This window comes from Orbicella franksi, chromosome 10, assembly GCF_964199315.1.
Source record: "Orbicella franksi chromosome 10, jaOrbFran1.1, whole genome shotgun sequence".
Classification (NCBI taxonomy): domain Eukaryota; kingdom Metazoa; phylum Cnidaria; class Anthozoa; order Scleractinia; family Merulinidae; genus Orbicella; species Orbicella franksi.
In genome coordinates this window covers 11,783,543-11,811,448 of record NC_138154.1, presented here as the reverse complement: position 1 = coordinate 11,811,448, position 27,906 = coordinate 11,783,543, and the positions used below count along the sequence as shown (strand labels likewise).

Below are 27,906 nucleotides of genomic sequence, written 5' to 3'. Positions count from 1 at the left end.
AAAGGTTATGTAAAATGTTTCACTGTTAGTCATGTGGGAAGCAATTCATTACGTGTTTTCCCGTCTCCATGAAGTAGTCTAACCCTCAAATTGCGTCACTGTAGCGCTCGTGGCGACAGTTTTACGAGAGAGTATTCTTACTGCTCGGGACGAGCTCAGACTGTTTCCTGATTAGACAAAAAAATTGGAGGATTGCCGAAAATCGTCGGCTTTTCTGCACTGAACAGTCAGTGAACCAAACTGTGAAAGCCCTGCATTTGTCCTTGAATTTAAGTAAATTTAATTCTTTAAGCTGGATCATTACTTAAAATATTGTATTGCAAATACCTGTAATGAAATGTTCTATTTATTATAAAATATACTGAGAAAATTGTTACTGTGAAATATGTGTATCAGAGATACTGTAGCAAAAAAAAAAAAAAAAAAAAAACTGGACCTAAGCTTTTAATAATCACCGGTCTTCTATCGCGAACTCACCAAAAATCTGCCATTTTTTGGATTAACTCCAGTGGCCAGGGGCCCGTTTCTCGAAAGCCCCGGAAACATCTCGGGCCCGAAAAGCCATTTTCAGTTAATCGGTATTTAAAGACAGAGAGGTGTATAGGCCTGAAACCTCTTGTACGGAATGGAACCTCTGTTCATATTAAGAATATGTGAATAAAACAGCTCTGTAATCATAAGGTTTGAGATTTTGCTACGGCTTTCCAGGTGCGAAAACCTTTCAGGACCTTCCTAATCCAGAAACGGGCCCCAGGTCCGTAAAGGAAGTTATATTTTCACCAAATTTGTTGCAAATGTTTTTTTTTTAAAGTCTCTCCCCAGCTCAGTGGACAAAACGCTCGCTCCCCGTTGTTTAGGGGTTCAAGAGTTCGTATCTCCGTGTTGGTCGGTCTACGAACTTCACCTTTTTCTTATTTCAATACCTAATTTAAAATTTACTATCTTGTTTGTTTGTTTGTTTGTTGGTTTGTTTTTAAACACACAAATTTAGACGGAATGCCACGTGAGGGGGGAGGGAAGGGTAGTTCACGTAGTGCAATCAAAGGGTCGCGTTTTCTTCAAAAAAAAAGAGACTGAAATTTGGCAAACAGAAGCATTTGATACTTTGTATGCATGGTCAAGTGACAGTCCCACGAATCTTCATTGTCGTTCTGTACTTTTTCATGCATGTTTTGCATTGCCTAAAACAAGAGAAGGTGAAGGGTGATAGGGTTAACTTCCCATATAGACTTTATTCCGTAGGTAATCCTTCCCTGGGGTCAGAAATCCCGGAATCCCAGAAATAGCCAATCCAGGGACGCGGATTTTGGTCACGTGACCAGCTCAAGCGGATTAACGCGCATTCACATCTTCGACGAAAACTTCCACGCAACGCTCGTGATAAAATGACTAGGTAAAGAAATGGTTACCATCTCTAAAATTAAATTGAGATAAGACCTTGGAAATATTACACGCTGTCACTGGGGATTGACTCTCTTTTTAAATACACTTCATTCTTCTAGACTAGCAAAAAAAATACTTCTAAGCCACTTGACTGTACACTGCCCGGTCTTGATCGCCATTGAAGAATTCCTCATTATTCTGCTCCAAGAGCTGTAGAACCTCATCAGGCTGGCGTTTACTTCTCCCGTCTTCATGTTTTTCTTGATTCCGCTGGTACAACATCCCAGCAAAGCCGGTGCTCCACTTAAAGTAGCGACTAACTCCCACGATCAACAAGTAAGTCAGAAGCGTTAAGATGCTGATGACAAACGCACAAGCCATCAGCGAGCACGGCCCCACCGATGTATCAACAATCGTGTTTCCCACAGCAAGGGGAATGAGCATCTCGCCAAAACTTGCCGCCACTAAAAGAACAGATGCGGTCTTTCCTGACACTGTTACAAAATACTCCGCAAAGTTGATGGCAGATGGGAACACGGACGCCATTGAAATCCCCAACATGACAGTGCCCGCCCACAGTTTGCTATGGTCGGATTTGTTGCATTTTAAGTCAGAAATTTGCGACACTAGTATGGCTGATCCCAACATGCACCCAGCCATCTCAAGCCAGAGCATCTTGGAGGGTCTCAGGTACCTTGACAGCGGTACAGATGCCAGTCTCGCCAAGGCGAAGCTGCCCCAGAAAGCAGAAGTGAGAAATGCTGCACCATCCACGCTCATCGATGGAATACTCTTCACACCGAATGTAAAGATGTATCCTCCATACGCAATCTCTAGACCCACATAAAGCAAAAGGAATATAGAAAACAGCGAAAGAATCACCAGCCTGTATACCAGGCTGCTCTGGTTGCTTTTAGCAGCATCTTCCTGCTGACTCTGAGCGTCCTGTAGACTGCAAGCTTTTATTAGCACGAACGCAATGAATCCAACAGCAGTAATGGCCAGGGGGAGAGAGCTGATCCAATACGCCCACGTGACAGGCATCGTACTCTCACTGGCATTGTAAATACTGCAATTAGTAATATTCACTAAGTGGTAAGTTTTTGTGTTTATGAACTCTGTTTCGTTTTTGGTTGCGACTGAGACATTTATCTTGAGTGTGCCCATATCTTGAAGAAAGGGTTGTACTATCAGAGGGGCCACAAACGCGCCGAAGGCGAACACAAAGTGAAGAGCCTGCATATAAGGTCTTGATTTCTTACCCCAGGTGTTCAGCAGAAGGACATTTCCACCTGAAATTCAAGACAAGATGAATATTGTTCACTAGCCAAAATTAAAACTCCAGCGTGTAAATGACAATAAATTTCCAAGTGTCCTAACAAAGCTGTCAACATGCTATGGTTCAAATTTACCCTTAGTACAATTTGGTACTTGTGTTTCCCTCTATTCTGGTATATGGTAATGCACCAGAAAAAAACAGCCCTTTAGAAAATACGCGCGCTGATTGGTTAAAAATCGTGTTTCTATTAAACAATTAAATTATGAGCTCGAGATTTCTATCGCTTGATAGTTGACGAGGGCGCAACCCGAGCCAACTATCGCGCGATAGAAATCGAGAGCGAATAATCTAATTAGTTCAGTATAAATCTACTAGTCGTTCAAAACTTCATCTAAATCCTCTTCACAGACACTTCGAAAACGCGAAGAAGCGGCCGTAATTTTTTTTAACAATGGCACACTGCTACGCTACTCACTCTCTATCACAGAATAGATGGTGAGTAGCGTAGCCAATCAGAGAACGGCATTCGTGATATAACGCTAGTAGATTTATACTAAAACTCGATAGAAACACAGAACTAGCACGAGCTGTTGACGTAATGATGGCGCGTGCAAAGAGAATTTACATTTTGATGATCAAAGTAAACAAGTTGCTTTCCTTTTTTCCGTCGCGGTGTTTTCTAAAAGAAACAGAAAACATGTTCCCCGTGTTTCTATCGAGTTTTAGTATAAATCTACTACCGTTCTATCACGAATGCCGTTCTCTGATTGGCTACACTACTCACTATCTATTCTGTGATAGATAGTGAGTAGCGTGGCAATGTGCGCTTGTTAAACAGAATGACGACCACTATTTTGCGTTTTTGAGGTGTCTGAAGATTATTTAGATAAAGTTTTGAACGACTAGTAGATTTATAAAAAGTTAATTAGATTATTCGCTCTCGATTTCTATCGAGCTCATAATCTAATTGTTTAATAGAAACACTCGTGAAAGTTTGGGAGAACTCAAAAAAGCTATGGAAACACTTCTCATTCTCCCAAACTTCCACTCGTGTTTCTATAGCTCGATACAAACACGGTACATGTGTTCTATTTCTTAAATAATGGACGTGAAACAAAGGAAAATACCACATTGTACCAAAGGTAAAATTGAACCACAACATCATACATATGCATATACCTGGGGCGGATCTAGGGGGGTTCAGGGGTCTCAGACGAACCTCGTAGAACTTGTAAAAATATTAATCAATGCATTCTTAATGGAATGAAACTACAACGTTTTCTGACATCGGACTTGGCCTCAGAATGCCGAGAATCCCATTTCCGACAACCTCAATTTCATAAATTTTATGGGGGAGAATGCCCACGGATCCGGTCTGTATCTCGAACCCCTCCTCTAAACTCCTCTATCTGCCCCAGCATACGCATTTTGTAATTGGTCAATAGCTGCTCACTCAGGCATCAGTGCCACAAACGGGAGTAAAAGCTGTAGACTGTGGACAAGCTGTTCACACAGTGGATATTGTTATAGATGTGTAACTAGGTAAAGTGTGCATTGGGCCAAATGGTCCATGCCATTAGAGATTATCCCAGGTTCTGTAGCATGAGGCAACTAGAAGTATTTCTACTCCACACTGGATGGGATGATACGTGTAGTTCATCCCAGTTATACAATACACACCAACCCCCCCACCCCACCCCCGTCCCCACCCCCAAACAAAAAATATATATATATACAGTCGAACTTCCGGTTGCGACTACCTCTCGTAAGCAACCATCTCTCCTCAGCGATCAGTTTTCCGAAGTACCGAAAGTTTCCAAGTCAAATCACTATATTTGGAGCCCTCTTGTAAGCGACCACCTCTCGTCAGTGACCGCGACCACTTTTAGAGCTAAAAGTTTGACATTTTCTTTTGTTTTTAGCCTCCTGTAAGCAACCATTTGACAGATAATGGAGCGTAAATTGGATAATAAAGTGTTGTAACATTGTCGCATTCCTGAGTAGTACACGAGATGGAAATTTCTCAATGGGAAGTATCGGATTTAGTCTCGAAATAGGGTAAAGCGACCACCTCCTGTAGCGACCACTTAGGCTTGACATTTTGGGTGGTAGCTTACGGGAGGTTCAAATGTACTTAAATTCACTGGTGCCTTTTTGGGTGCCAATGCTGGGTGGAGAGAGGCACTGTGAGAGTTAAGTGTCTTGCCCATCATACAGGGCTGCAAACATATATATATATTTTTTCTCTTGAAAGGGCATATGTCCTACTAAGACACCATCTTGGTCAGACAAAACAGATTGTGGTCGGACATCATCGAAAAAAGTAAGATTTACTCACGGTAGATTTTTATTCATCCTTACGGTAAAATGATTTAACGTAAGGTAAATGTCCGCACGCCATGTCCGACCACCGTTGGGATTCGTTGGACGAGTAAAGTTTGGTTAGCCAATGTCCGACGACTGACTGCTATTTGCAGCCCTGATTATACAATAGTTTCTCCACTGTACATACATTTAATTTATTGCTATTTAGCCAAAGTGGTTGCAATCAAAAAGCAACCATCCTGATACATCGGGCAAAAAAGGTAACCCCTTCAGAAAAGAAATCCTCCCAAAAATAAGCTCACTACAGTGCAGATATCAGGTGTAAATTTCCCTCCCTCCTATCATACGTCGACCCACAACAAGGTCGTTTGAGAATACAGTGTATGCCCATAGGCTTATTATCCTCAAAAATGTTGAAGTATTTGTTAGCAACCGCATTGAATTACATGCACATGGTGAGTCTGCCTCGAGATGAACTTTTGCAATAAATAGTAGGGCGTGGTAAGGGGGGGAGCTGGTGGGCAGTTGGAACCAAATAGACAGAGCCAGAAGGAACTGCAGAATGTGAAACTAATTTGAAGTCTCCTTTTAGTGTTTCTTTTCAGTTGCCATTCAAGCACAAACTGTTTTCTGCGACAACAAATCTCCCCTAAAATGCTTTCAGTTTTTAGCACCTGTCTACCCTCCTACCTACCCATCAAAGTGACCCTTTCACCAGATAGGAGGCAGCATAGCCAAGTGGTTTAGGGCACTGGATTTTAAATCTGGAGTTCCCTGCTTCAAATCCTCCACCCTAGCGCTATCTTTGACTGCATTGTGTAAATAGCCAACTGGTTAGCCTCCCACCAGTTGAGATTCTTAATTATTATAGTTTATGTTTTATTTGCAATATTTGTTTGATTATTTACATGTACTTACAGTGTCACCCAATTGGCACGACAGTGCTATTAATACCGTAAATATAGTTTACTTTAAAAATGCCATAGTTGTAGTCAGGCATGATAAAAGACAAATTATCCGAAGTACAACACGTGGTCGACGCTCTAAAGATCAATGGTTACACCGACCAATTTATTAGAAGCTGTCAAAGTACCATTGTTTCTACAAACCAGTCTCAAACTAACAGAGGTTTAGTTACTTTGCCGTACATTCAAGGAAATTCAGAGAAAATCGCAAAAACTTTAGATCAGTTCAATATCAATGTCGCCCACAGACAAGTAATGACCGATGGCTCCATTTTCAAAAAAAAAAACCTTACGACAAATTCAGTAAAGACCTATCAACAGGAGTGATCTATAAAATCAATTGTAAAGACTTATTTATTTATTTATTTATTATTTATTATTGTTACTAAATGTATCTCAAGCAGCCAGTTTTACAGAAATGGAAATTTTGTAAATAATCATCCACATCATTGAACTGATTCACAAAAGAGTCAAGCCATGTGACCTGACACAAACATGAGAGAGAGTTACTAGGGAGAATTTTAAAGTTCATGTCACATGGTCTCATGCAAAATAGTTTCCCTATTAGGGTGCTTTAAATTAACTGGCTGGATTAAAATTCTCTCATTATCAATGCCACAGTAGCCACTTCAAAACAAAACTCCAAGAAAATTATCTTTACATGTACTATATTTTATTATCTCCCTAAGCAGCATTGGGTAGAACTTTCCAGAAAATATATCCAGGAAATTCCAATCCTTTGTGTGCGGGGAAAATGGTTAGTTTCTGGAACTGCACTTTAAATTTGCCAATTATCTAGTCAGGAGTATGATATATCAAATTTGAAACAGTGACACTGTTGCATTTTACATTTTACGGCAAGAATTCTGCTCTGACTGATGCTGACAACATTATTAATATTATTTGATCTCTCTAACCTGTGTCAAGTGATCCAAGTGCCACTCCTAACAGTGCTATGACAACCACCAACCCATAAATACTACTAACATACGGCAAAACCCACATCATCAGAGTGGTCCACAAACATGACAGCGATAACACCACGTGCCCATTATACTTGTCAAATAACCAGCCACCAGCAATGCTCCCAGTGAGGTAACCAATAGAGCGAGATGTGAATGCATATGACATGTGTGCCAGCGCCAGTAGGCTGGTTGTCCAGCGGCACTCCGCTGTAGTCGGTCGGTCAGCGGTGTTCATTGTTGTATAAAAGCCCGCGCGATCAGTCTTCATTCGTCCGCCATCTTGGTTGTATCTAGTTCTCGTTACGGGGAGATTTCGCTTGCATTAAAGATAAAGCTTACAGTTCGTCGGGGCCTAGTGTGTGTCCATTTAGACTACTGGCGTGGTGGCAGCGATAAAGATTCGAATCGTCACGTTCCCGTCAGATCCAACGCACTTTATCGACAGATTCGTCGGGATTCCCGAGCAGCCAAGAGTCGGTTGTCGATATCATCTTGTTCCGTAAGCTGCGATGTCTTCTAACAGAGCCCCCAAGCAGTGGTGCCTCTCAAAGAACGAAACTTTAACCTCCTTCAAGAGTTGGAAACAAAATCTTCTGTACACCTTGTCTCTGGACGCCAATTTCGCGCCATTTTTGGGCGAAGGGTCGTCGTGGCTGAAAAAGACTAGGGCGAGCCCGTTACGCGGTTACACTGATGATGGGGAGTCGGTTCCAGCTGCTCGAAGGCGTACTGCTACCCAAAAGGTAAACATGCTCGAACTCATGCTAGGCCAGATTGCAAATTATTGCCCAATTATCTCTCGTAATACGATTGTCAAGAATTCTACTTGTATTGGCGACATATGGCAGACAATTAGACTTCATTTCGGATTCCAGACTACTGGGGGTCACTTTTTAGACCTGGATGACATTCATTTGAACCTCGATGAGCGCCCGGAAGATCTTTTCCAGCGTCTTATGGCTTTTGTGGAGGACAGTTTAATTAAACCTCACACCCTGCTCCACCACGGTTCTGTTCTTGACGAGGAAGAGGAATTGTCACCGACGTTAGGGAATTTTGTTATTTTAATGTGGCTGAGATTGATTAACCCTGCTTTACCTAAACTTGTTAAACAACGATATGGAACTGAACTTCGGTCTCGTACTTTGGCGTCCTTGAAGCCTGAGATCTCCCAGGCGCTGGACTCACTCCTTGATGAAATCCGTTCTGCTGAAGACACAAAGGTCATGCGTACAGGAGCCTCATTTGCCACTCAGACGTCCTCTTTTCGGAGGGGTACACCGACTTACAGTAAGTCGTCTGCGAGGTTCCCGGGACGCTCCTCTCAAAAGGTGAAAGAATGCCCCCTCTGTAAACAAGCTGGCCGCGCTTCTCACAGCCACTTTTTAAGCGAATGTGGGTTCCTTCCTGAACAGGACCGTTTGTACCTTCTGAAAGCTCGTCAGATAGTTTCAATCCTGGATGACGACAGCGTTGAGTTAGACCTTTTGTCAAGTAGTGTTGACCCGCCGCGTCATCAGAATCTGGTCGAGCAGAGTGATCCATTTACGTCTGATGCATCCAGGAGGGTCCTCGTTCGTCAGTCCCCTTACATTGACACGTTTTTCGGCCACCATCAGACTAGAGTCATCATTGACAGCGGCGCCACAGGTAACATGATCAGGCTCTCCGCTGTACAGAGGCTCGGTGCAGGGATTTGGCACAGTTCACAGTCAGCTCATCAAGCGGATGGCTCCTCTCCTTTGAAAGTCCTGGGGGAAACTCGCCTGAGCCTCACCCGTGGGAGTCATTCGTTTCAATTTGAAGGTCTTGTTGTGGAGAATCTGGACGTAGATGTCTTGGCTGGTACTCCCTTCATGGAAGCGAATGACATAACCATTCGTCCTGCCAAACGCCAGGTCATCCTTGGGGATGGTACCATCTTCACCTACGGATCTGTCAACCATCCTCCGACTCACAATGCTATCCGCCGTGCACAAGTGCTACGTGCACCCTCTTCTTCTACCACTGTCTGGCCTGGCGACTTTATAGAAATAGTTCTCCCGGAAGATTCCTTACCTGATGCTGAGTACGCTCTAGCGCCTCGATTTGACGCCACTAACGCCCGTTCGGCCAAAGTCGTCGACATGTGGCCGCCTCCCTGTCTCATCACAAGCGTCGCTGGTAGAGTGCGTATTCCTAACCTCTCAGATAGGCCTTATGTCCTGAAACGAAATGAACACTTTTGCCAGGTCAACCCTGTCTTCTGTCCGTCTACTCAAGATCAGTCTTCCAACCCGGTTGACAACCTTCCGTACCACAAGGTGTGTTCAGTTCCAGTTTCAGAGTCAAAGTGCTCCCAGGGTGTGGCACTAGACCCCGACAACCTCCTCCCTCCAGACATCACAACCAAGTTCCGTAACCTTTTGGTCCAGTACGACTCCGTGTTTGACCCAGCAATTACCGGCTACAATGGCGCCTTTGGTCCCCTTCAGGCAAAAGTAAATATGGGCCCGGTAGAGCCTCCTCAGCGTAAAGGTCGCCTCCCCCTGTACGGTCGCGATAAACTTGTCGAGCTCCAGCAGAAGTTCGATGAATTGGAAAATCTTGGCGTGTTCCGTCGCCCCGAAGACATTGATGTTTCTGTCGAGTATCTTAACCCGTCGTTCCTGGTCAAAAAGTCGTCGGGTGGCTTTCGTCTCGTCACTGACTTTGCAGACGTAGGTCGTTATAGCAAACCCCAGCCTTCCCTGCTCCCGGACGTGGATTCTACCCTACGCTGCATAGCCCAGTGGAGACACATCATCGTCTCAGACCTAACCAGAGCCTTCTATCAGATCCCTCTCGCCCGTGAGTCCATGAAGTACTGCGGAGTCGCTACCCCATTCCGGGGCGTACGCGTCTATGCCCGGTCGGCCATGGGTATACCTGGCTCGGAAACCGCACTTGAAGAGCTCATGTGTCGCGTCTTGGGTGACCTCCTCCAGGCTGGTATCGTAGCCAAGATAGCAGATGATCTGTATTGTGGGGGCAACAGCCCAGACGAGTTGCTCCGAAATTGGTCTTCTGTTCTCCAAGCTCTCCATACAGCTAGCCTGCGCCTTTCGGCGTCGAAGACCATCATCAACCCCAAAACTACTTCCATCTTGGGTTGGACTTGGTCCCAAGGCACTCTTCGCGCCAGCCCTCATCGCGTCTCAACACTGTCCTCCTGCAGTCCTCCCAATAAAGTTGGCGGCATGAAGTCCTTTGCAAGCCGCAATGCACCGGACTGCTTTGATCCTTCTTGTCAGGTGTGCAAATTCATCACCCAAGCTGAGGAATCTGTCGTCCGACACCTATCTGCCCAGGACGTCCTATCTGGTCAGAAGAACCTCCCTTTCACAAGTCGAAAAACTTGGTTGTCTATCCAATCTGAGTGCGCGGACTTACGTCGAACGCATGCCCACCTAATACAAGGGACTCGTCCGTCCAAGAAGCTTACTAACATTAAGGACGTGAAAAGGTACTTGTCTGTCGCCTCTATCTCCAGTGATGGCCTCTTAGTCGTGAAAAAGACTGAGCCTTTGGCTCCTTCGCGTGATTGTATCGTAGTGCCCAGACAGGTCTTAGATGGTTTACTAACCGCCCTACACCTCAGGTTGTCTCATCCATCGTGTCTCCAGCTTAAGAAAGTTGTCAGCCGCTACTTTTACGCCCTTGACCTAGACAAGGCCATAGAGCGCGTTTCTCTTGGTTGTCATCCTTGCGCTGCACTTCGCCACGTCCCCCACGCTGTTATAGAACAGTCAACTTCTGATCCTCCAGCAGCAGTGGGTGTCTCCTTCGCAGCCGATATCCTGAAGCAGTCTCGCCAACTTATTTTGGTGCTCCGAGAGTGCGTTTCCTCCTATACTTCGACCCTCCTCGTGGTAGACGAGAAGCATGGGACCTTACGCGATGGGTTAATCCAACTATGCGTCGGCCTGCGACCCCTTGATGGGCCTAACGCTGTCATTCGCTGTGATCCAGCGCCCGCCTTCAGAGCTCTCGTGAATGACCAAGTCCTATTGCAACACAAGATTAGCCTTGAGATAGGTCGCGTGAAGAATCAGAACAAGAACCCTGTCGCTGAAAAAGCAATCCAAGAGTTGGAACACGAACTCCAGCGGTTGCAACCGGAAGGTGGCCCTGTCTCTCCTAGGACTCTGTCCGTAGCCACTGCCCACCTGAACTCAAGAATCCGCTGCCACGGCCTATCCTCTAGAGAAATGTGGACTCAGAGAGATCAGTTTACCAACTCTCAGATTCCCCTAACAGATCAGGCGCTAATACACGAGCAGCATCTACAAAGACTGGTAAACCATCCCCACAGTGAAACGTCAAAAGCCCCGCGTAGTGACTTGCGCAGCCCTCCTTCAATAACTGTTGGTGACTTAGTTTACCTCTACTGTGATCGTAATAAGTCCCAAAGTCGTGACCGATACCTCGTTGTCTTAGTGGACGGTGAGTGGTGCAATGTTCGCAAGTTTGTTGGGTCACAGCTACGAAACGTTTCGTACCGTGTGAAGAAGAATGAGTGCTATAAGGTCGCTCCCATCCGAGTACACACGCCCTGGCGCCCCAGTGAAGAAGAGTCCAGCGACTGCGATCTTGACATCGGTGTCGACCAGAGCCCTCCTATTGATGATCGAGTACTTCCTAACGTCGAGGAACCGTCCCCAGAAAGCCCCCCGTTACCTCCACCTGCCCCAGGGATCCCTATCGAGTTGTCGTCCCCACCTTCCGCTTTTGTCCCGGCAGAAGATGTCCCGAGATACGGTGAGGATAGCCAACCCGGTTCGCCGGATGACGTCGAGGTTATACCCGCCCCCTCTCCAAGTGTTAGCCCTGCAGTGAACAAACGTCCAACTCGGCAACGGCGTCTCCCGCAACGTCTTCAGGACTATGTAGTAGAGTTGAAGTAGCCCGGTCGATCCTAATCCTTTAGCCGTAGCCGGACAATTCTAGACATTTAGCTGTCTCTCAGCATTTTTTTAGTTTTTTTTTTTCCTCTTATCTGGTCCGAGACTTTAAGACTGCTCTTCACACAGTACATTTCTCGTTTCTCGTACATAACCTGTGTGTGTATTTCATACCGACTTATCGCCTAGTGTTTCTTTGTTTGCATGCTTATTTGTTTAAGAAGGAAAAAGAAGCCACGCCAGTAGGCTGGTTGTCCAGCGGCACTCCGCTGTGGTCGGTCGGTCAGCGGCGTTCATTGTTGTATAAAAGCCCGCGCGATCAGTCTTCATTCGTCCGCCATCTTGGTTGTATCTAGTTCTCGTTACGGGGAGATTTCGCTTGCATTAAAGATAAAGCTTACAGTTCGTCGGGGCCTAGTGTGTGTCCATTTAGACTACTGGCGCAGGCTTGTTTCAATTTGACAGGACAACTCTATCAATGTGGGTCCTAGGATGGCCACAGAAGTACCCTGTGTAGAAAGGGAAGAAAATTGTTAGTATTAATAAAAATGATGCAATATTAGTGTCAGAATCACTTAGCCATTAAACTGGCTTTCCAAGAATTTCTGTGCAAATAGCTTAGACTACAAGTAGTCCCTCTTTCGCTTAGTTATTCAAGCACGTTGTGTGGCCATTTTTTATTGTGGCTTTCTTTCGCATCATGCATGACAGACTAAGCAAAAGAGGGACTACTGGAAGTCTAGCCTAGTGTTATAGCTAACAGTAATACAATGTCTTCATTTTGAATTCACTTTATAAAAAATAAAACATGTGTGAAAAATGCTCAAACATTGTGCTCTAAACCAAGCAAACAGATGGTCTAAAACATAAAAAAAAACTTATAACAAGCTGTCTGGGTTTGCCTGGATTGTCTCTGAATCAAAAACAAATTAAATGTTTGAAAGAACCTAGAGGATACACACCATGTGCTCACCATTCTTCTACCTATGCCCATGTCCACTGCACCACCAGAAAGATTAGTTGAACAGACCATAGGAACAGTGAACAGACATGCAAAAGACAGTCTGTTTGAGGTCAGATTCATAATGGCTTGAATGATATAATTTTTTTCTTATTTTCCTGTCAGTGTATCTGTAAAACTCTGAGGGTGCAGTAAATCTAACAGCCTAAAATGTGTTTTGCAGGCTGCTGGGGTAAATTTTCATTAGCTATGTTTCAGCAGCTTAGTGTCCCAAATTTTCATCTGAAATCCGTCTGAGGTGAGATAAGATTAGTGTACAAAAATTGTGTAGTTCCACAAAATATTCTCTCTTCCCCAACTCCACTGAAAATTCCAATATTAAGGTCATTCCCCTGTATTGCATTGCGCATCCTTACTGCGCATAATTTATGGCATCATTAGCGCGTGTTCGTGCACACGCACATTGAAAACACGGCGGATTTGCCTTAATATTGAGTTCTGTCAGTTGAAAAATGGCTATAGCTGGCGACCGAGCTCGGGCACCCCAAATGTTTTTCCAGTCATTTTAATCAACTAATCATTAGCTTTGCGTGAGAAAAGACTGATCTGATTTCTATGTTTGAAAATGTAATAAATAACTAAAGAAAAATAGCAGCTGCATTGTAGTCTTTTCTATTTTGCAGTTTGATAGCCGTAGCAAGCAATTTGGTTCCAATATTTTAACAAAGATTCAGCTGTCTGTCAAAATCAAACTTAAAAAGTTTATTTGTGTCTGACACAAATATTGACTGTAGTTTGAGGCGTGTTTTCATGAGTCTGGGCTCACAAAGAGTTTACAATAACTTAGAATGCGTTCTTGTAATAAGCATTAAATAATGCTAAAATGGGACACTTTCAATGCCTCACTGCTCCTTAACGAGCATGGGCACCCCCCTTTTTATTTATAATTTAAGTTCTCATACGATAAATATTCATTGGACAAAGTTTGAACAAAAATCTAAATCCAATTTTATTTCAGGGGAATTACCTTAAGCTTCAAACATTTCTATATTTTTTCTTTAGTCTTAAAGAACCCACCCCCTCCCCCTCCCCCTCCCTAAGGAAATTCCAATTAAATCTCTGAAATAAAACACCTGAAATTCTAGCGTCTGAATTTTTTGCAAGTAATGAATTAGTAACAATTTGCAGTTTTAACAATAATTGCAGAAATCCTTGTGTGCTCAATGGCTAATTTTCATTATTACGAATTGGATCATTGGATAATGCAATTCGAGCATTTTCATTGGCTTAGCCATCATGGGTTGTCAGCCATTATACCTTATGTTTTAAGAGTTTTTTAATTTTAGTTTAGTTTTCTATATTTTAGGGGTGTTTTCAATATTCCAATATTCCACTCACGCTTGCTGGATATCGGATGATTATGATGATAAGCCAACTCATATCCAATGCCCGCTCGTGGAATAATTGACAATTAAGAAATGGTAAGCGTGCAGCGTGCAATTATCCGGTTATGGACACATGCGGGAGGTTGCTAAGCATGAAAGAAGCATAGAAGAAAGAAAGAAGCTTCTTGAGTGCTTAGCAAACCTCCCAAGAGCATCCATAACTTGATAGTTGCACACTGCATATTTACCATTTCTTGTATAAACATATTGAGACTTTTGAGATAATATTTAGTAAATCTCATCCTGCTTACATCAATTTAAAACCGCACAAAAATGTTCATTCAAAAATCCGACAAAGCAACACACCAACAATTTTTCCTGGATTGCGGCCAGCTATAGTTTTAATATATTTCCTCGATCAAACAAACAAACAAACAACTTCAAACTGCTCAGTTAACCTAAATATCAAGCTGACAACAAACGAAAATAATTATTGTAGTCGGTAAAAGCGTTTCTCAAAAATTGACTAAGCTTACGGTAAATTGGATCAGTTTTCCGGAGAATTGAAAACAAACTGGACATGGTTGAAGCTTTTGGTGGCTGAGCTCTCTGTCCTTCATGGCCTCTTCGACAAAAGAAGAATTTGGAAAGAAACATCTCTCAAAAGCGAGAGTGGAGAAGAAAGTGAACAAAAACCCCTGGCTTTGAGCTGTTAGAGATGCTCTTATTCAATAGCAGGTTTGTGGGTTATGATGTCCTTTCCACTTTGTTTTAAATTTGATGAATTGCACGTCTAAGGCTGAACTTAAACACATGAACAGTTTTAAAGGATGCTTTGTTACTTCCGTTATTTGGTAAAATAAGCTTAAATGAGCAGAAGACTGAGGCTTAAAGGAAGATGTCAGAAATGCAAGCTTATATTTACGCAAGATGCAGGCGTTCCTTCAAGCAGCTGTTTCTTCAAGAGTACAATTCACGATCGAACAATGAGCGATCTAGCAAAACTGAAACCCAGGATCTGAAATAATTCATCAGAGGCTACCAATATTTGAAAAACAATTATCTTTAATTAATGATTTTGGAACAAAAGGATTTTGTTTGTAAGACTTCACTTAAAACAGATATTTGCTAAAACTCTCATGTTCAAGTTTTTCTCGCCAAAGGCATTTCAATGGCTTTCGGCTGATACAGACCAGTTTGTTGTTTTGTTGGTCCATCTCCGAGTGCTTGTTCAACCAGCTCATTCAACTCCTGCTCGCTTAAATTAGCAAGGTGGAGGCCTGACAAAAACCTTGCGCTTGAAATTTGGTAGCTCACAGGAATAATCTTCCTCATCTCCAAAAGAATTATTAGATTTTTCCATATTTTAGGCAAACAAATAGGAATTATGCCTTAAAAAAGTGGCATCATTGAAAAAAAAAAATTGCTGAGAAAAAGTACAAATAAACAAACTGACATCAGCATGCAACCCACGGGCAAATGGATTGAGCATATCAGCCAATCAGAATGCGTGCTTGTCTAAGGCTATGTTATAAATGTCCATAAGCCTGCAGACACATGAATTTATAATTTATGCAATAATTTATTGTAAAGAAAAAACAAATTACCTCAGTTTTTCATGTGTCTGGCCTGTTATTGACAATGAATTTCATCATGCATGTGACATTGTCAAAAGGTCAAAGTAGCTGTGGATGTCAAATTGTCTGCTCTCACTCGTTGCATGGTCATCACATAAATTATAAATTTATGTGTCTGTCTAAAACGCGACAATGAAAATTAGCCAATAAGTGCACCAGGATTTCTGCAGTTCTTGTGAAAAAAAAATTACACCAGTTTTTCATGTGTCTGTCCTATTATTGACAATGAATTTCATCATAACATTGAAAAAGTAGTCTCCAGGCTATCACCCATCCACAGCTACTTTGACAGTGCTAGAAGACGCATGAAAAACTGGTTCGATTGCCTTTCTTCGATTTATTTACCAGTCGATCTCGAGGCTTATTGTCATTATAATAGCAGCATATTGTTTGTGCTCAATGAGGCGAGCATCTACACAAAAAGTCACGCCCGCTGTAACAGAACATTCCTATAAACATTTTAGGTTCAGTGGAAACATGAGTAAGAAATTCTGCTCACCAAGCCGAAGAAACTGACAAAGAGGCAGACAGTTTTCGCCACTCGTACAGATGATGGCGAATATTTCGCCACGGTCGCCGAACCATTAGTATTTCGTGAAGAAGCCGAGGAAATATTTTCACAGTTGGCCTTTGAAGTCCGTATAAAGTCGACCATTTCGTCATCTTCATCGTCCCAAGCGCGAAGAATTTCCGCCATTTCGTTTGAGCTTGCTTGCTGAACCAGATTTCTACCGCCTCTTTGGTAGTCGACGACGATAATCCAGCCATTTTACAAGTACCGAAATGTTCAAGAAGTCGCATAAACGTCTATCATCGCAAGAGGAAAGGGAAATTTGAGAGCTGAACTTTGCGATGTTACACGTAGTCCAGAAAAACAACGATGCACTGTTTACATCACACAGGGGTCCATTTTTGTTTTGCGAAGATCGCATTTCAGACAGTCACAAGACGACAAATACTCTCCCTACCAATACTTAGACGGGAAATAATCTCTAAAACAAAATTGTTATGTCAAGAAATAAAAAAAAAATTGCTACATCCTGGAAAATTTGGTATACGCCTAATGATAGAACTATGTTTCAAATTCAAGTGAAATGCTAAATTTCAGCATGTCACGGACTCTATATCTCTTTCTTCCCTACCCTACCCCATAGTGGCACTTAAGTTGACAGCCATTTCCCGACAACGAGTGTGTGAGGTCAAGCCGCTTGGAAGAGCTGGATATTTTTATTTTCAATTTGCCAGACGCACTTGCATTCCATCAACAAGCCAAAACAGGTCAATGTGAAAAAGGCCATTTCTTGATGGAAACAACGAGTATTCTCGCGAGGACACGGTGGCTGATGGCTCTAAACGCGCGTGGAAACCGTCTGCGGGAGGCTGGGTACCATTTTGAAAACAGCTAGCTCAGAGATTACCTCATAGGGTTATAAAAAGGCATGTATGCATGGGGTTTTTCATCCCTTATTGTGCAATTTAAGTTGCATTTTTTTTTTTATAAGGATAAGCATGATAAGTATAAAGTGGACAGAAAAAGGAAAATGGGGAGGGCTGGGGAGTCTCACGATATGAGCCACATTTTGCACATTGGCAAGAATCCATTGGATTCCTGGATAGGGCAACTCGGATTAATAATAATAATAGATTATAATAGGGTTATTATAATCTGGTAATAGATTATTATAATCCAGTAATAGACTATTATAATTCAGTAAGAGATAACTATAATTCAATGGGAAGGATTAGATTATTATTAATAATATCATCTGGATTAATATTAATCTCTATTATAATCCAGATAAAATTCCCGTGAATGTTCGGATATAACAGATCTATATGACAGACACACTGCAGACATAACACGAGACTGATGAGACATAACACTGATCACATCAGTCACATGACGATCACGTACATATGCTAGAGCTGGTAGATACCACTATGTTGACCCTAGAAGTAAATAAATAGGAACAAGCGCCTCTGCGCCAGCGAATCCGTGCCATGGGCATGTGCTTTTACAAAAAAGGGGAGCTTGAGAAAGGGAATAACTACCAGCTGCATGGGAATAGTGACAATCATAAAGACACTAACTGTTTCGAGGCTCGGAGCCGGCATATATCATGATGGATTAATATTTATCACAATAATATAATTGATTAAGGCATGGCTCAAACCTCAGTAAAGGATTATAATCATCTATTACTGGATTATAATAATTTATTAGTGGATTATAATAATCATTAGGATTAATATTAATTCAATTAATATTAATCCGAGTTGTCCTGTTTGCACCAAAAGGAAGTTAGAGATCTTAGATAATTAGAAAGGCATTTGCTCGGAGGGTGGGAACAAGATTCAGTTAAGCTTCAGTTAAAGCGAGGAAATGCCCAGGATGCTAATAAATCTCGATAACATCGAAACGAAAATTGTCTTGATTTCATAGACAGTTCACCACTTCAGAATGGCTGACTGTTAGGATCGAGAAACGCCGGTCAACGTCCCATTTGACAAATCGCTCATATTTTGCCCAAAGATACCCTTAGGTGACCTAATTCTAAAAATCATATTTAAAGGTTCCAGCGAGTTTTTATTTTTCAGAAATTCGCGAAAATTTGAAAGCGCGGTCAAAGTGCGGTTTTTCGTGTAATAAAATGACCGAAATAAGGTGCGAGGACGAAGCGCTGCTTAAGTCTTAAAATAAACTCAATTGACTTCAAACTTCACACAAATGTGGAACAACCACTCTAATTTATTCCTCGCTTTAAACTAATCTCAGATATGTTGATATAGGGGTTTTCCGAACCATTTTAAAAACAGCTATGAAGCGTGTGAAAAATAACGGCAAAATATAGGTCATGTTTAACAACATAAAAATGCATCTGGTACCTCACTTTCCGATTATTTTACTCTACAGCCTTAAAATATCATTATTAAAGATATACCATGCCAAGTTTCATGCTCGAACTCGCAGTATTTCCCTTTGTGAAAAACGAAAATCTATGTCAATGGGTTGGGCGCAAATAACACAATAATTATGCACGAACCAGAGACAAATCAATTTCAATGGCGAAAGTAAAAGGCTATCATTAATTAGAATCCCGTCAATTCACTGCTATCAGTAGAAACATAATGTCCACTGCATAAAAACTGTTTTCAGACGTTTTCGAACCATTGCGCGTTAACTTTGTTTAATTTCGTGTCCGCCGTCATGTCTAGTTTGTCATCGCGTGTATTTCCTTAATGTCAACAACACGTGAATGGTTGTCATAACAAACGTAAGAGATTTCCCGGAACCTTAATGTTTTCGATTCACCAAAACGCTTTAAGTTCGTTAAGACACAATAATGGGTCAACTTGGAATGCTTTTTAGCATCAAGGACGTTAAAGGACTGTAAATTAATCGAGTTGAAATATCTTGAAGCAAATCAAAATCACGCCCTTATTCTAATTTGGTAAACAGCCGATCTCCGTTCAAGTTCAAGAAGTCGAGAGGTTAATCCGGCAATGTATTACCGGTACAACTACAAAATCAAACCGAGGTCATCAAAAGTGTAAGTTTAAAAGTGTAGTGGCAAGTTCCAAATAAATTTCGCCTATTTAAATTGGAAACAAGATGTGAAACGGTCTGACCCGAAACAAATAAACAACATATTAATACGACTAATTTAACCCGAAAATGTTACAGAAAACATACCTAAAAGCCGTCGATTCCCCTCGATACCACTCCGCATTGCCTTAAAGAGCCCAAGCTTTCTGCTGTAAGAATCAGGGGCCTCATGAATCTGTATTTATTATATCGGCAACCATGCTGCGTGGCTGATATTCGAGACTCAGTAAAAGTTGTCACACAACCGTACGAGCAGCCCCAGTCACGCTTTCACTGCTCTTGCGCAAATGTTCAACATTTCGCAATTTACATAAACCGACTACAAGTTTAGAGTAGTGACAGTAGATTGAAATGCGCTTGTTAAAGCTGTCCTACCAAGGAACAATTATCTCTTGTTTTTGAATGGCTCTTAGTTGTAGCTGCAGTCGGGGAGGGGGGAGAGGGTATTCCCGGAAATTTCGGATATCTGTATGCCGTGGAAGATTAAGTGGTCTCCAGCTCTTAACGCCAACACTGAAACACTAGATGATTCTCGAAGTATCACAGGGGTCACTAAGCTAAATAATTTTGAGTGTAGCTCCGCTGAGTCAATAAACCGTTGGCGCGCATATTGCATTGACCGTGGACAGGTGGAAGAACAGTTAAACCGGAAAAGCCTGTTGCACATTGTAATTTAGCGTTGTCCAACACGCAGTCGGTCTGGTTGTAATGTTAATCGTATTTGAGAGAATCTCAAGTTTTCTTTCGACACATACTGGGGTGACATACTACTAGATGGGCGTGGCCGGGAGCCACGAGTCAAGTCAGTCAATTTGCCATGCTTAACCGAGAAGAGTGATAGTGAGCCACTAGTGGAAGGACTGCAGATTGTCCCTACGGTTTACCCTAATAGGCCTCTGTGTTATTCTAATGAACTGATGCTGAGCTCGCTCGAGAGGGGTGGTGAGATGAGAGACCCTGGGAACGAGGTCGAGACGATTCGGCCGTTAGTTTTTCCTCTTAAGTGTCTTCCTCCTCTACTCTCTCCCCTTCTCTACAAAAAATTTAACGATCCTCCCCCCTCCCCCCTCCCCCCGTAAGAGGTGGTTGCTAAATACCGAAGAAGCCAAGCACCGGCAGTTCCTAAGAATACTTCCGCCAAGTGCAGTTGTTAGTAAAATACTTCAGAAGCGCCGAGTTTGGAGCTTTTCCGCGCACGAGTGGGAGAGGTATATCTAGTCCCATGTCTTCGCACCCACACGGTAGCATACACAGTTTCAGGTTCTTTAGGTCACCCTCCATCGCCAAGGCACAGGAGTCTTGCTGGTCGTGTACCAAAGGATGCTGGAGCTGGAGTATTTCTACAACTTCCTTTGCCTGACTAAAATTTCTCTCCTCTTCAGATGCCTGAACATGCATCTCATCAGGATCACTTTGGCGCATTGCGTCACTTAGGTGAGAGAAAAACTAGCACCTGAAAAAGACGAATATTATAAGTATCCCGGGCACTGCGCATTGCCGCGCCACCAGTTCGGCGTCAACCTTTCGGCCTGTCGTTTGACCAACGCGGAATTTTGCCATAAGATACGATTGCTGCTTGTCACTGACTGCCCTGAGAGCCCAACTCTTTTTTAAAACAGCGAGGGCTTCCTGGTGACCTATTGTGGCTTTGAGTTAAGCGCCAACGCCTGCTCCAAGCAAGGTTTGTAGCACATTTTGGCTAAGTCCATAAGGGAATAGCTTTCCAGGGACTGAGTACATTTCTCCAGCGACAAGTGCCTCTCTAAAGTAGACAGCCTATAAAATACATGAATGCAGCGGCTTTGAAGACATCAATACACCCCTACCGTGCATGGTTACTATCTATGGAAACCTCAGCAGACGCTTCCTCGGTCACACCCGTTGATAATGGCACTGATGTTAAGGTCGCAGTCACTCTTCTCGGTTAAGCATGGCAAATTGACTGACTTGACTCGTGGCTCCCGGCCACGCCCATCTAGTAGTATGTCACCCCAGTATGTGTCGAAAGAAAACTTGAGATTCTCTCAAATACGATTAACATTACAACCAGACCGACTGCGTGTTGGACAACGCTAAATTACAATGTGCAACAGGCTTTTCCGGTTTAACTGTTCTTCCACCTGTCCACGGTCAATGCAATATGCGCGCCAACGGTTTATTGACTCAGCGGAGCTACACTCAAAATTATTTAGCTTAGTGACCCCTGTGATACTTCGAGAATCATCTAGTGTTTCAGTGTTGGCGTTAAGAGCTGGAGACCACTTAATCTTCCACGGCATACAGATATCCGAAATTTCCGGGAATACCCTCTCCCCCCTCCCCGACTGCAGCTACAACTAAGAGCCATTCAAAAACAAGAGATAATTGTTCCTTGGTAGGACAGCTTTAACAAGCGCATTTCAATCTACTGTCACTACTCTAAACTTGTAGTCGGTTTATGTAAATTGCGAAATGTTGAACATTTGCGCAAGAGCAGTGAAAGCGTGACTGGGGCTGCTCGTACGGTTGTGTGACAACTTTTACTGAGTCTCGAATATCAGCCACGCAGCATGGTTGCCGATATAATAAATACAGATTCATGAGGCCCCTGATTCTTACAGCAGAAAGCTTGGGCTCTTTAAGGCAATGCGGAGTGGTATCGAGGGGAATCGACGGCTTTTAGGTATGTTTTCTGTAACATTTTCGGGTTAAATTAGTCGTATTAATATGTTGTTTATTTGTTTCGGGTCAGACCGTTTCACATCTTGTTTCCAATTTAAATAGGCGAAATTTATTTGGAACTTGCCACTACACTTTTAAACTTACACTTTTGATGACCTCGGTTTGATTTTGTAGTTGTACCGGTAATACATTGCCGGATTAACCTCTCGACTTCTTGAACTTGAACGGAGATCGGCTGTTTACCAAATTAGAATAAGGGCGTGATTTTGATTTGCTTCAAGATATTTCAACTCGATTAATTTACAGTCCTTTAACGTCCTTGATGCTAAAAAGCATTCCAAGTTGACCCATTATTGTGTCTTAACGAACTTAAAGCGTTTTGGTGAATCGAAAACATTAAGGTTCCGGGAAATCTCTTACGTTTGTTATGACAACCATTCACGTGTTGTTGACATTAAGGAAATACACGCGATGACAAACTAGACATGACGGCGGACACGAAATTAAACAAAGTTAACGCGCAATGGTTCGAAAACGTCTGAAAACAGTTTTTATGCAGTGGACATTATGTTTCTACTGATAGCAGTGAATTGACGGGATTCTAATTAATGATAGCCTTTTACTTTCGCCATTGAAATTGATTTGTCTCTGGTTCGTACATAATTATTGTGTTATTTGCGCCCAACCCATTGACATAGATTTTCGTTTTTCACAAAGGGAAATACTGCGAGTTCGAGCATGAAACTTGGCATGGTATATCTTTAATAATGATATTTTAAGGCTGTAGAGTAAAATAATCGGAAAGTGAGGTACCAGATGCATTTTTATGTTGTTAAACATGACCTATATTTTGCCGTTATTTTTCACACGCTTCATAGCTGTTTTTAAAATGGTTCGGAAAACCCCTATATCAACATATCTGAGATTAGTTTAAAGCGAGGAATAAATTAGAGTGGTTGTTCCACATTTGTGTGAAGTTTGAAGTCAATTGAGTTTATTTTAAGACTTAAGCAGCGCTTCGTCCTCGCACCTTATTTCGGTCATTTTATTACACGAAAAACCGCACTTTGACCGCGCTTTCAAATTTTCGCGAATTTCTGAAAAATAAAAACTCGCTGGAACCTTTAAATATGATTTTTAGAATTAGGTCACCTAAGGGTATCTTTGGGCAAAATATGAGCGATTTGTCAAATGGGACGTTGACCGGCGTTTCTCGATCCTAACAGTCAGCCATTCTTAATTAATGAGGAGAAATCTGGGGCGAGTCACATCTCGCAGTGGCTTGTGGACTCGCCCCAGATTTCCTCCTGTTTCTAAAGTGGTTAATTTGGACGAATGAGAATGCTCCAAAAAACACAGTCGGTTGTTTACAAGGTCACATTTTGGCTCGAAAAAATGACCTTTTTGGGTACATGTAAAAAAAAAAACCACCCTCATTGACACTTGCCAGGTCTCAAATTACAAAACACGACAATTTGTCTGGGTTTTTCGTTGGCAAAATTTGACTAAGATGGCCGGAGGTCGCACAATTATAGAGTTTTCAATATTATTTTTAGCATCCCAATGCAAAGTGTGTAATGGAAAATGTCAAATAAAACAGTGAGCTCACTTTCCCAAGCTTCGCATCTTGTGCGTTACAATAGGTGGTAAAAGTAGAGAGGTTTTTAGAAAATGATACTTTTCGATATTTAACCTCTTATTCTATTTCATTTGCATTTAGCGTTGATTCTCTGATACTCCCAGCCCCCTGATTCAATGTTGCGTAGGTGCTATGATCTGCGTTATCTTAGAAATAGAAAATCCAACATTGTTTGGGAGGAAGGGGAGGGGGAGGGGGGGATGTTTCCCAGACGCTCGAAAATTGAATTCTACTGTGAAGTCTTTCAACACTATTGTAGCTCATTGTAGTTTCGCAGAACTCGACCATGCACTGCATTTACTTGTGAACTCTTTTTTTGTTCCACAGGGCTGGTTCGTGGGATTCTGTCCGGGTTGGCTGTGGATGTGGGCAGCAACATTGCTTAACAATCAAATCCGTCGAACGGTCCTCAGAAACCGAAAGCCATGACACTTCATTAATGTTCAAAGTTTACTGGTTTATATTCAATTTCTGAACCCCATAACAATTTTAGTGTATGCTATAAAAAATATATCTATATTCTAAATATATTGCTTTTTTTTTAATTTGGCTTGTTGCTGATGTTAATCCACTCATAAAAAATGTTTGGGTAAGAAATTCTCATCAACACTCTGCACCGATAAAAACATTTCTCATATACAAAAAAATGTTGAGCCAGCCATTCTTAACACATGAAAGCAAATTTTCATATCAGTAACCCTGAACTAGTACTATTGCTTGCAACGAACAAAGTACTTAGATAAATCATTTAAAATTGCAATAAATTAACCTCGATATAGGAATGTTCGATTTTTTAGAAAAAGAATAGAAAGTGATAATTATACCACAGCACTTTTGTGAATCACTATTAAAGTGCCACTATGATGAAATTCTCGACATCCATTTCTTTACATTTTCGTACACATTAGGTCTTTCCTAGATATCTTGCCAAATTTCAATTTTCTACGAACATTAAAACTCGTGGTTTTTGGACCTTAATTTCCAAGAATTTACGGCCGCCATTAATTTTCCTTGTTCCAAGTCTTGGTTGAAAATTGGAGAAAATGACATCATTTTCTCAAAAATACCACATGGGTTGAAATTATGATAACAATTAATGTAAAAAAATTGCACGAATATATGAGCCAAAGTTTTTGTTATTCTTTATGCGAATTGCTGCGCTAATTGTTATTATAATTTCAACCCGTGTGGTATTTTTGAGAAAATGACGTCATTTTCTCAAATTCTCAACCAAGACTTGGAACAAGGAAAATTAATGGTGGCCATAAATTCTCGGAAATAAAGGTCCAAACGACATGAGTTCTAATGTTCGTAATAGATTGAAATTTGGCAAACAATCTAGGAAAGACCTATTGTGTGCGAAAATGTAAAAAAATGGGTATGGAGAATTTGATCATAGTGGCACTTTAAATTTTATTACTGAAGTCTACAAACTAGGAAAAAGAGTACAGTGATAATTGAGGACACAGACGAACAAATCTTAAGGGGTATTTTTCCCTCAAGAGGATATTTCTTTTTTTTCAGAGCGCGAGCTGAAAAAGGCATTGCGTGACACACTGACAAGAGCAGTGTTGTCTGGATCGACAACAGCAAATTAGCCAATCATTGCGAGATCAGTAGCAATTGTGGTATAAATAGACGCCATGTTACTGGACAATGTTATTGGACACTTTGTCTTTGGACAGCAAAGCAGCTTGCGCTCAGTGGTGAGAACCAAGCAGATTTGTCATAGTTGTGATCAGGCATGTCAGTCAAACCAAGGGAAAAAATGCAATTGAACATAAGACTGCCAACCGGCAGGAACCAAACCAGCAGGCTATTGAGAGGAGTAGCCAAGAATTTGAACTTGGGACTACCAAGAGCATGTGAGATCTTTCACATGAAAATGAGTTTAATTTGTCAGCGAATAAAGAGCTAAGAGAATTGAGCTGAGAGAAACTTAATGTTACCTTCACCGGCAGTAGTGTACAATCCAATCCGTTTAAAATAAACTATACTGCGGCGGTTGCTGTTAGATACTTTCTTTTACCAAGAGAGCGTGAACTTTTGAAAGGTAAGAGATCAAGTTATTCCTCGATATGTACCTTACTCCTAAGGTAATCCCCCTCAAGTTATTTTCATATCACATCTCAGGTCCCCGGGAGAGTTTAGAAAATTTAGCCACCAAAACATCCACGCACACGAGTGGCAACATTATCCGCCAGAGAACTGGGTACTATGTCTAGAAATAACTTGAAAAGGATTAACCTTAAAAATAAAGCCTATACGTGGATTAACTCTTTATTCTTTATCCCCTCTTGTGTTTACTTATTCCTTTCAGTGCATATATATAGACCTTTGATCTTATCTGCATCGGGAGAAAATAGCGTTTCGGGGTCGGAGAATCCAATTTTTGACCTACATTGCACCTCAAGGCCAAGGAATTCTTATGGAGCCAAGCTGATGTAAAATATTAACTTGCGGAGGGCTTGGTTCGCAACATGACCCCAAACGGCTCAAGCGCCTCTTTTTTCGGGGACTTCTCCAAGAACTTTTGCGGACATGGAACATTACCACATAAGGACCCTTTTTTTTCCCAAGGGTCGTATGAGTAGTACACTCCTGAACACAGCTCCCTTGCTCAGGACCTTATTGCAATTGTGTACGGCTCTTTCATAGGGTCCTTTCACATCCAGCATGTGACTGCACGGTGATTACATTGTAACAGTTGTTATTGACCAAGGGCTCTTCAACCTCGTCATAACCATGGATAACCGGGGGCATAACCTGCCAAAGGAGAAAGAAAGGGTCTGAGAACTACAGTGAGAAAAACTAAGAGAAGAAAAAACAAACCAAAGTACGCGATGTGTCAGTCCAGAAACAAGATTTGTCACAGATTTTTTCAGCCGCAAACAATCGCTCTTTCAGGAATGCGTCTTCAAGAAACTATTGCTGGATTCCAAACCTGATTCATATCACCTAAATAAACGCATCAAACCTTTTTTTCAAGTCCCCTCGTATCATTTTTTTCATCTTCCTCAAGAAATCATGTTTGATTTGCCCGAAAGTGAAAACCTAAGTAAACCTCATCTCTTGATGAAAGATTTTGCAGATTGAACTCAGATTGATTGTACTTGAGTCTCACCAGAAAATCTCTTAAGGGAGGTCCCGATGTTCCGTTCTCACGCCTCCTGAAAGAAAAAGAAAAAAAAACACTGGTAAATTACCGAACTGTTAAAAGAAATGTTGATTCCGATGAGCAAATTACTGTACTATCCTGGTATAACACAGAGATCGTTCAACTGCTTCTGAATTGGAAACAGACCGAGTTCAGTTTCCCCCACGTTAAAACGTGAGCAATCCCTGAAGTCTGAAGTAGCATGGGCTGAGTGACTAGCAGCAAGATGTGTGGCAAATTCAGAGCGGGAAAGCGCAATAAGCATGCACGAGTTTTGGCTGTGTGCTAGGCTCCAAGTTTGAAAAAAATGGCGGGATTTCCTTGATCTTTTGAACCAAAAGATCGAGTTACGAACTTTGTCTGCTTTCCCCGTTAAGTCTTCCTGGTGAGCAGCAACATTTTAACGTCACTAATGGAAAGCTGGTGTATTGTTTTCCTGGAGAATCAGTTTTTGTTTGGACAAAATTAACCTAAAGAAGGTTTCCAAACCCTTTATTTCCCAACAATATACAAGAAATTCCGGTGCGAAGACACATTTTTGCCACAAACACTCTTTACATATTGCATCCATTCAAGCAAACCAGTCAATATATAAGCAAGAGAGCTTCTCAGCAGGCAGGGGGAGACTTCTTTTCTCAACAGTGAAATGCGGAATAAAACTTGTGCCCAATTATAAATAAATCAACCGAACGATATCCTCGCGTACCTTATTAGCAGTCCGCTGTTCTTTCTACCATTGCAGCCTGCATTATTACCTGAGCTTGCAAGTAGGGCTAGGGATGCGCAGAAAGCTGCGCAGCATGTTTTTAAGCTTCTAATGTGGCAATGTTTCTATTGTAAACTCATTCCCAGGCTTCAATCGTAGTTCCTGGGCCTCTATTTTTCACCGCAGTCAATCTGTCCCCGGTAACTTAACGTGCCTGGAACTATACTGTAAGATCTACATCTAAGGAATAGTAGTGTGGGACTCCGCTCAAAAATCAGTCCATTTTGTTTGGTTTCCTGGTATGTTTATTGTTT

At 41.9% G+C, this 27,906-nt stretch overlaps 1 pseudogene across 1 annotated transcript; it reads right to left on the bottom strand.

Moving 5' to 3' along the window:
- Positions 1 to 276: 276 nt before the first annotated feature.
- On the bottom strand, positions 277 to 16,866 carry LOC145500507 (sodium-dependent glucose transporter 1A-like; annotated as a pseudogene). The gene is made up of 4 exons (XR_014051101.1): positions 16,322 to 16,866; positions 12,275 to 12,348; positions 6,870 to 7,102; positions 277 to 2,675 (listed from the first exon to the last, which is right to left on the bottom strand). The product of XR_014051101.1 is annotated as a sodium-dependent glucose transporter 1A-like (transcript).
- Between the last annotated feature and the right edge of the window lie 11,040 nt (positions 16,867 to 27,906).